The following is a 10971-nucleotide window of genomic DNA, read 5'->3' as shown; positions in this document are numbered from 1 at the left end:
ACAATCAAAGAAGGAAGTTATTCAAGCCAATAGTTACATAAAAGGCGCATGCATTTAAATATAGTTACATTTCACTAGCGAGACCCACCCGCATTCCCTGTTTCCTCGAAAGCCCACTCGAGCCCACTCCTCCGCGGAATGACGATCGGATGGCGCAGCATTAATGATCGGCGCATTCTCCTCCTCGCTGGGGTTGCACAAAGGCAGGGAAAATGGCCCGCAGTCGCCACGGCGTTCAAAGAAGCATTCGGCAGAAAGTGGTTCCCATCGAATTTTTGTTGCATTTCATTCATTTGGTTCAGTTTATTCATTAATTTTTTTACATCTACCTCATAATATGCTTCCAGTCTTTCGTTGTCGCTTTTATATTTACACTTCCATATTGGTGCGAGAGGCCAACTGTATTTTGTAAGTTGCAGTCATCAGAAGTCGATTCTTAAATACGGTTCAATATTACTAACTTATTAATGTCGTTAAAGAATTTGTCCCCGAAGTCGTTCCAGTCATTGATCTTAATTCCCTCAACTCCATTTCCATGCCCGCTTTTTTCCTATGTTTACTTGTAACTCTATAATTTCCATCCAACATTCTATTTTTTCGATAGGAACATCAATACTCACATCCCGTTGTTTCATTTGAACATGGATTTCCCTTTTCTTAATGCAATTATTGAATTTTAATCGTAACAGCGTGATTAGTCTTTTGATTCAAATTACTATGGCTCACTCTGCGCTCTTTTCTTTATTTTAGAAATGCGCGTTTGCGATTGGTCGACATTGTGCTATTAATAATTCATTCGTAGACCGGGGCACTGAGATGGGGTTGGAGTACGAAGGATAATACCTTCTTTGAATTTCTCTTCTTCGGATCCTGAAATATTCAAGGCCGACTTCTCTCATGCCTCGAGGATGCTGGGAAGTTTCAGCCTATTTAATATCCACGAAGCGATTCAGTGCTGCAAACTCTCAGACTATATTCAACCTCTTGCATTAGTAATGCTCTTCCGAAATCGCACGGGTGCACTGCCATGGACTATGAAGGAACATTATTTAAGCGTAAATAGGCCCAAGGTATTCTTATCTCGTTTTTTGGGTCCCTTACAGCGAAAATGGAAATTGGAAATACGGTTTGAATGGTGTACCTACTTCAGTGGTTTATAAGAATTGCTCTTTCGCACTGCTGCACTACACCACTAATTATAATTCATTACCCTTTCAACCACTCGGTTAAGGTTGTAGTACAAGTTATGCAGGCAATGTGAGGTGTAAACTTTTTATCTTGATCGCCAAGAGTACAATCAAAATAAGTTTTATACGCCTTCATAACCAAATAAGTGATTGGTTTTCTTTGGGTTTTTGGAGTGAATTTCCCACACACAAAACAAAAGTTGTCGGGGTGGTTTACACAGCAACGGGATTTACTAGTTGCCATTTTTCTTATTGTAAGTTTTATACACAAAAATTTCCTCTATCTTTCACTCGAAACACTCACTGAAGATATCTTACCAAACCAACCATTTACTGACGATTTATAGATCTTCCAGCTTTCCTCGGCAAATAAAAACAATTAACAATAAACAATTAAACATCAAAACAGAAGACCAGCATAAAGCGAAATACTAAATACGAAAAATAAAAAAAACTTTAAAAACTCAAAAATGCTACGTGCTAGAACATATTGAAAGGTATATTCGGATTCTACACACCAAAATACATACAAACTGATGTATCACATCCCAGATGCAAAATGGCTGTTGACTAGTGTTATTATACGCGATGATCCTGTTTTCTTGGAAGTTTTCACAAGGCAATAATGGAGAAATTGAAGTTTTGTAAACCTCTTTCTTGTGGCCATTAACTGTGGGATTGTGGTTGAATGTTGTGTTATAGTAATCAATGCGAAATTCTTCAGAAATCCAATTTTCCTGATACCCACGTGTCCCTTGGTCAATCAAAATGCTGTTGGTGTAACGTTTGATTTTTGAAGTTGTTATTTTGGTTGTGAAGGGTTTGTTTGGGAGAGGGGATTGTTGAGAGGGATGTGAAAAGGAGAGGTTTTGTGCAGTATTGTGGAGAGAATTGAAGTAAATAAAAAAGGTTATGAAAATTAATCGTCTTACGTTACAGACGTAAGTGTGAGCCCACGTTTTTCTGGCGACGAGGATGGGATGTTTGACACAGGTTTGGAAAAAATAGCCTGAGTGAAATGGAGAAGACGCAGCGGCCGGGTTGAGCGTTGGAACGGTTGCTGGTTCGAGGAAGCGGACTGGAGATGGTATTTGCTTCAAGGAAGGACGCACATTGAGAAGTTGGAGCTGCAAGCAAAGACGACTTGGTGTTTTTCGGAAGAAGTGGAAGTTTAATTCGCTGGTGTGGCGTTTTTGCTTCGGGAAAGGTGAGTACCCTTTTTGCCGGATGGTGTGAGCATACTGGGTGCTGTTTCTGACTTCCTCATTTTAGTGAGTTGTTTAGGTGATAGATTTGCGGAAAAAACTTAAACAATGTCGTATTTGGCTAGAGTCCCTAAAGATGTTTTGTGCAAAATCGCATATGAAGTAGGAGCTGACGTGGGGAGGGAAGCTAGAGTCGTAGAGTACAAACAAGCGATACTAAAAAGTAAAGATTATGATGAGGAATTTGTTAAAGAGATGCTGAAGTTTTTGACTGAAGAGAAAAGATTGGAACGGGAACGAGAGGCAGAAGAGAGAAGATTAGAACGGGAAGCGGAAGAGAGAAGATTGGAACGAGAAGACGCTGAAAGACAGAGAAGTTTTCAGTTAGAAATGGAGAAACTAAAATTTTCACAAACCAATTTAAACCGCGAGTGTGATGGATTGGAGACGGAGACCGCTCAGAGGACACTGCCGAAAATATATATAACTCGGCATATGGATAAATTTGATCCTCACGGGGAAAACATTAGTTTATATCTTGAACGTTTTGAAAGGCAGGCAGATAGGGCCGGTATTCCGGAACACCAATTAGTATTTTATTTGACGGGATTACTATCAAACGAGATTAATGGTATAATTTCTCGAGAACCTAGGGAAAAAGCTGATAGTTATGAATTTGTGAAAAATTTACTGCTTAAGAAATACAAATTGAGCTCAGAAATGTTCAGACAGTTATTTTACAAGCAGTCCAAATCAAATGGTGTGGCGTGGAGTGATGTAGTATATAAAATGACTAATTATTTCCAAGGATGGATTGACGGGATGGATATAATTTCTTTTGAGGAGTTAAAAGGACTGATGGTGACTGATCAGATGAAAAGAAAAGTACCCATAGAGGTGCGAGATCTCCTGATAGACGAATGGCCAAATTTTAAGGATCCGAATGTATTGGCTGAGAAGTTGGATAGTTTTGATGCTATTAGAGAAAGCATGGGACGGAAAACCACGGATCATTACATTAAGGATCAACAAAATAAAAGGATCCAGTTTACAAAGCCGAAGACTGTTTCTGTAAATTCTGATGAAGAAAGGCGTGACTTGGCTATTGAAAAGATGCCTAAATCATCGTCTTCGGGACTTAATTTCGAAAAGAGGTTTCAACCCAAGTGCTACGGGTGTGGTTCCACTCAACATTTTCTCGCAAATTGCCCAAAGAAAAAAACGAAGGATAACGAAGAAAAAGAATTCGTTGGTTCTTTAAAAAATGAAAATAATAAAAATATGTTTGGCAAATACTTGACAGAGGGAATGTTAAATGGGTATTCAATGAATATATTACGAGATACAGGTGCAACAATCGATGTAGTGGCTCAGAAATATGTTGCCCCACACATGTATACAGGAGAAACTGTTTGGATACAGCAAGCTTTAGAAGTACGCGATCGTTTTCTTCCTATAGCAGAAGTAGAAGTAATTGGAGAGTTCGGTCGAGTATTTGGGAAGGCTCTGGTAGTACAGAATGATTTGGATCGCGGTGTATATATTTTGGGAAATACCACCGCAGAACTAATTGAAAAATGTCAATTAGAGCAACAAGAAAAACATTGGATAAATACGGCGCAGACTCGAGCGGCAAAGAGAAGAGGTGAATTAGAAGCGGAACGAATAAAACATATGGAAGAAGGGAAAAATAAGGAATCTTCAGAGGAAATAGGCGATAGAGACTCAAATCAAGAAGGAGTATGCCGGTTTGAAGTCGGCAGAACGCCGAAAGAGGCGAATAGCGTGATCTCAATAAGACAAGATGAATTAATTGAAGCACAGAAAAATGACTCATCGCTACAGGAATGTTTTCGGGAATTAAAACCCGCAGGGGCAGAGAGCAAGAATGAAGAAGGATTTTTTCTTAGAAACAAAGTGCTTGTTCTGAGAAGAAAGGATAAGTTAAACGAAATGAAGAATTTAGTTGTAATACCAACGCAGTATAGATTTCAGATTTTACAACTATGCCATGAGACAACGCTAGCCCATTTAGGTGTTACAAAATCAAAAAGTCAACTAGCGCGCTATTTTTATTGGCCAAAGTGGTTAGTTGACCTGGAAAATTACATACGAACGTGCGATGCATTTCAAAAGGCTGGGAAGGGAGGTGACAGAAAGAAAGCTCCCTTAACCATTGTTCCATCTATGTCAGAAGTTTTCTATCGAATTAACATCGATACTTGTGGACCACTACCAGAAACTAGTTCAGGAATGAGGTATATTTTGTCGGCGATATGCGTGTCTTCGAGATTTCCCGAAGCAATAGCGATTGAGGATATTTCTTCACCAACGATTGTGGAGGCATTAATTGACTTATTTTGTCGAATAGGCTTCCCACATGAAGTTCAGTCGGACCGTGGAACGTCTTTTACCAGCGAGCTGACTACAAGTTTCTTTAACAAGTGTGGTATTAGTATTGTATATTCATCTATTCAACATCCTGAGTCTAATCCGGTTGAAAGAATGCACCGAACACTCAAAAAGGTTTTAAGAGCTATGACTGTAGATTTCGGAAACGAATGGGACAAATATCTGCCGGCTGCCTCACAACCAAAATAACAACTTCAAAAATCAGACGTTACATTGGACACTGTGAATCGTACATAAAAAGGCACGGCTTGTTATTGAAATACCAAAAAGCAATTCATTGAAAATATTTACATTGTGATGGGTGTTTCAGCTAGCGATATTCGCTTTTGGGGAGTGTTTACGTTGTGTAACGTATGTTCGCCAGTCGGAATGAGAACAACTTTTTTGTCGCCAGAGGAACGAAGGGAAGAAATCCTGGTGAAATAGCGAGAGAATGAAAATTAGAATACGAATGTGTACACCGTTCACCGTTCTTTGCGAAAAATCGCACTTACCACTGTCAGAAAAAAAAAGGATCGGGCCCCTGGTCGTGTGTTTCAATTTGCTGTTGCGGTGGCGTGTGGTAACTATTATTATCTCTTGCTTCGGCTCGTTGATCGCGGGGAGAGGATAGAATGTGAGAAGCCGATCGCCAATGATTGGAATGCATTGAAAGTGCATTCCCTGTTTGTTGGCGGAGAGGATTCCATCGGCCAATTGAACGATCCGCCATTGTCGTCAGCGGATCATGAGTGAATGGGGTAACTAGGCAACCGAAGCTATGCTGACCTCTCATTGTTAACAAGCCAACTAACGTCAGGATAGAGCTAACTCTGTAAGTGGTCATATGTGGAAGACATTTTCAGAGAATTGTTAATTATGGCGACGAAAATATATTCCCTTCAGATGTATCACCTTTTCTTGTTACTTATAGACACAAATTATAAAAGGATCGCATTAATCTGATGCATTTTCGGTCAACTGCGAAGAATCTGAAAATTCTTTAAATATCATTGGATTTGAACTTTTGATTCTGCCTCCAATTTTTCCCCATCTCGTGAGAACGTCGAAGCATTGATGAATAAGGCCTCAGAGCCACATTTTGTTATGAGTCAATGTATTGAGGGAAAAGGTCAATGCTCATCAGGTCGGCCCTTATTTTTCAGAATTGAGAAAAGTTATGTTTTCCTGGTCTCAAAATGATCCAAATAAGGTCATTCACGTGCTAAAGTTTGGTTACTTTAAAATGACCGCAACCCGTGCCCCAAGGGCCCTAAGTACTGAGGACCCTCAATTGAGTTTTTTGGGGCCGAAAAAGTGCTATCCCTAAGTGAAACGTAAAAGTAAAACCCTTAAGAGCCGATTATCTGTTTGTTTTGACCTATCTCTAAGCGTTTACGAGATATCGTCCGTCATAATGCAATCCACCCCCCATGGGGCTACCCTGCACCGCGGCGCCGCTGAGGTACGCGCCGCACCACTTACTAGAGACTTCCCCTACACCCCCTCCCCTCCCTCGGCAAAGAATTCGCTCCTAATGACAATATTTACATGCTAGTGGTACAGAATTGAGCGGTTTGTTCCTCTTTTGTCATGATTAATGTTGTTAAAGCCTGCATTGTCGATTTTAACCTTTCAATGCCGTCCTATGAACTGGGTACCAACCCCTTGGCCGTCAGTCGCGTCACATTTTGGAACGGTTACATAAAAATCATGCAAGTAGAAATAACTGATTAAGGAATTAATAATAAGGAAATAATGTAATAAGGAAAGGCATGAAATCAAGACTAAATTCAGACATTGAACTGGTTGGAAAAGACTGAAGAAATACTTGGTTCAAAGTTACTTACAGGGAGAGAGTTACAGTGCGTTTTTTCTATCATCTAATGGGTTTGAAATTTATTAGACTTAGTGGGAGCAAAACCGTAGGAAATGCGTTTCATCCATGGAACCAAAAGAGAATTCCTGTTATCACGGAAAATAAGACGATTGAAAAGTTAGAAAAATTGCATAAGGAATGGATGAATGTGGGACGACATAAAGAGAGAGGGGGAACTACCGTGGAGATGAAGAGAAGAGAACCATTCGTAACATAACTAGGTGAATTGTTTGACATTGCAAGGAGCGGTGCCATTGAATTTTTGACGCACGAGGAGGAGAGTGCAGTTAATTTCTCGGATGTGCTTGGGCTGAAGAAGTAAAATTCTTACGCAATCAAAGAGGAGCACGGAATGCAGTTTTGGTGGAATAGATTTTAACCTGAAGACGCCTGGTGGAATCCTGGCAAAACTGTCGTCACCTCTGACCACGAAACGCGGCGATAACCCGAAAATGGAGAAATGCACCAATAGATTTTAACAGGTTCAAGAAGAAAGGAAAAGATGTGGTTCTCCGCTCCTTGTGTTGCATCTGCTCCCAACAGTGACCTGCAGTTTCAAAAAGACTTGTTAATTACAAAAGTGTTAACCTGGGCATAGCAAAAGCAGTACAAAAAGTTTTCAAACCACTTGTGGTACCTGAGTAAGAAGTACTAGGTAGGCCTGTAATTCTTTGGCGGATCCCTACCTAGGCGTGAAAAGGAATACGTGATACGCCGTATGAGGACATGTGAGCGAAAATACGATCCACCGTAGAAGGCGTTCTATTAACATGAAGACCTGACGAAGGCATCTGTATCAAATTTTGTCATTACTAATTCGAGAAAGGTATTTAATGCATTGGAAATATGCACTGCGTTCTTTGATGTGCCCACGCAGAAATGGGAGGAACATCCTGATTACAAGAACGATTTGCAAATTATTCGGTGTCCTCAATTGGTGAATGATTGTGCAAAGAGAGGGGTGAAACTAATTCAAGATTTTAATTCAGCCACGAAGAAGGAAGAGAGCTTTCAAAATTTATTAATAAGTGTGAATCTTCGTCGTAGCACAACCACTAATGTGCGCAAAGACACTTTAGTGGCCAAATATGAGGTGTCAGTGAAAGATTAGAAATACACCGAAAATGTATTATCTTTTGGTTAATAAGTACTTTAATTCATGGACAGAGTGAAAATAAATTGGTCACTTGGACTGGAGATGTTGTCACGGCAATTAAATTCTTTCTAACGTAAGCACGTTCTTTTCACGTTCACAATTCTTCAGAGGCTAGATCTTGCCAGTGTGAGCAAATTCTTTGCCGAGGGAGGGGAGGGGGTGGAGGGGTAGTCTCAAGTAAGTTGTTCGGGTCGTACCTCAGCGGCGCCGCGGTGCGGGGTAGCGCCCTGGGGGGTGGATTGCATTACGACGGACGATATCTAATAAACGCTTAGAGATAGGTGAAAACAAACAGAAAATCGGTCCATAAGGTCTTTACAATTCCGTTTTACTTACGAATAGCACTTTTTTGGCCCCAAAAAAACTCAATTGAGGGTCCTCAGTACTTAGGGCCCTTGGGGCACGGGTTGCCGTTATTTTAAAGTAACCAAACTTTAGCACGTGAATGACCTTATTTGGATCATTTTTAGACCAGGAAAACATAACTTTTCTCAATACTGAAAAATAAGGGCCGGTCTAATGCTCATGTCTCGGATATTGGTTCCCTGCTTATAAATTCACGGCATCCAGCAATGTTTGTGGATTGGAATAGTCCGGATGAAAGTATTTTAATTTATTTATCAAGGAAGCTGTATCAGATCAATTGCTATTTTTCATTTTACATTGAAGATGGAAACTAGTTGTTCATTAGTGTCGAGTATTTTTTTTGTGATACACCTCGTCTTCGTATTTGCTAAGTTTGAATGTTTCCGATAGTCATTAATTCCTCTTTGAGGCCTTGGCTCGTTTTATTTGGGATACCGAGGAAGAGGACGACCTCCGTCCATTTCTGAAATGAGATTCATGTTCCAATGAAAGCTAGGCCCACTTGTTTAGATGCTATCGGGTTAAAATGGAGACGCATCCACGACAATACGGAAACGCTGAAATGCGGAGTTCGTTTATCGTTTGCTTTTCACCCGTATACGCGGAAATGTATCCAAGCGAGACCCCTTGAGAAAATCATCAGTAAGAGACGCTCGGTGCTGGTCGCGATAGCCCATCTGATCGAGGAATTAAAGATTGTGGGAATGCGAGACTGAAAATGTATTCTGCTATTTTTTATCGATAATATTTTGCTCAGAATAATTCTTTGCTCAATGCCTTCCTGCTCCACTCCATGAGCAACCCATGCCAATGCTCAACTATTGCATGTAAGGTTGATTCTTCGTTGTCGTGAAAAATGCGAGCCTTTTCATCTCAAATCAGGAAAGAAGTGCAAAACATCTTCGGTTACCATCGCCAATCTCTCTTAAATTTATGTTTGCGAAACAAGTGCGCCTGGTATGAAATATGATGGCTACATTTGAGCTCTCAACCAAATGCATGTAAATTAATGAATGTAGATGCAATATGAATGAATGGTTATGAGTATAGCTGAGAATATAGGTGCGTTAAGACTCGGAGCAAGAAATGAAAAATCGCATAAATCCCAATGAACATGTAACCAGTGCTCATATCGCATCTGCCGGGGGAAGCCCCACTAGTGTCACGACCAGATATCGTTCAAATGTTGCTTGGTGATAGGAAATGGATAACCAATGGATGCAGTTTTTGTTTCAGACGGCAGAGCCAAGCACTTTTCGAGATATTAGCGACGTAGAGGACAAGGGAAACGCCTATATCTATGCAACCCAATTCACAATTATACAGTGTCGGTGCTCATCGTCCGAGAAACTGAGTTTAAGGGCCCTTCTGTTGCGCCGAGGTTTGCATAAATTTAGGCGTTTCCATGGTACTCTCCGTCTCGGCGGCTGAAACAAAAACTATACCCATTGGGTATCCATTTCCTATCACCTAGCAACATTTGAACGAGATCTGGTTGTGACTCTTGATGGACTTCCCTTGTAAGTTAATAGAGTAAGCAGTAATTAATTGTCAATTCGTGATCTTTATTGAGCTGACTGTCATAGAATCATAGAATTCAGGGAAAATCAACTCCGCGCGAAACGATGACAGGAGTTTTTGGACGCGTGATTTCTACCGCCTAGACGTACTCCACCCTTGCGGCCTGCAACTGCTTTGAACATGGCTTTTTTCATTCCGTTATCAATCCCTGCAATCTCGCAAAGGCTCACGTAAGAAGGAGAAATGTTTTTTTTTCCTCTCTGGATCTGAGTCATCCTCTGAGCTCCCTCTCGTGCGCGAGATTCCAGATGGGAAGGATTATCATGACAAAGGAGAGGTTTATTTTAAATCTGAAAATTCCCTCTGACGAATTATGTGGTTGAAATTCCGCCTGTGGTCAACTATAAACTCCCTTTTTTCTCACCGCAAGATTAACCAAGCACATTGCCTTTTTTCCCTCATTCGTATTATAAAATGTATTTTTTGCACTGTGGCTGTTGTATTTTTTGTTTGAGGTTTCGAAAAAAGTTAATTACGACGTTATCAGCCATCTTTAATGACGTATGCTTTCGAAATGAAAAAAGGAGTTACCCTTTACTGTACTCTTGATGTATTTCACTCAATATTAAATAGATATTTAATAATGAAATTAAATTCATAATTAGGTAAATGTGAGTACAAATTTTCGTCAGTTGGTAATTTCACGAGTACTGCGATCATAATACGATTATTCCACATCGTCATAATCTTTTGAATCAGTAGAAGTGATGTCACAAGTTCCTAAGTCACTCAATAAGTTTAATGCCAACTAAATGCTTTGGCTAACAGAGCCATCGTCTGGAACAAGACATCGCAGTGCACCACATTTATACATTTGAGGAAAATTTGTCAAGGCTTAATCGTAAAGGTAAGGTTCCATTTCCAAAAGCTAATTCATGCCTTCATAGCATAAAGTGATTCATATTTTACACTTGCTAATTATGTAAAAATGCAGCAGGAACATAAGGACTAGCCTTAATTAAATTAATCGCAAAAAATACTTACACTTGTTCAAAGCTTCATTTACATAATACCCTGCAAGCGATCTCTAGGGTGTTTGGCAGGGGGGTGATCAATTACCAGCATGCAAGGGGATTCCCACATACACACCACACGGTCCAAAAAATGTCACACATACCTACAAAAACAAAATACACTTCCACCCTCATGGAAAGGCCAACTTGTCTGCTGCTCATGAGGGCAATCTGCCCATGAAACTATTACATG

The sequence above is a fragment of the Ischnura elegans genome, chromosome 5 (genome assembly GCF_921293095.1).
Source record: "Ischnura elegans chromosome 5, ioIscEleg1.1, whole genome shotgun sequence".
NCBI lineage: Eukaryota > Metazoa > Arthropoda > Insecta > Odonata > Coenagrionidae > Ischnura > Ischnura elegans.
This window is presented reverse-complemented; position numbering follows the sequence as displayed.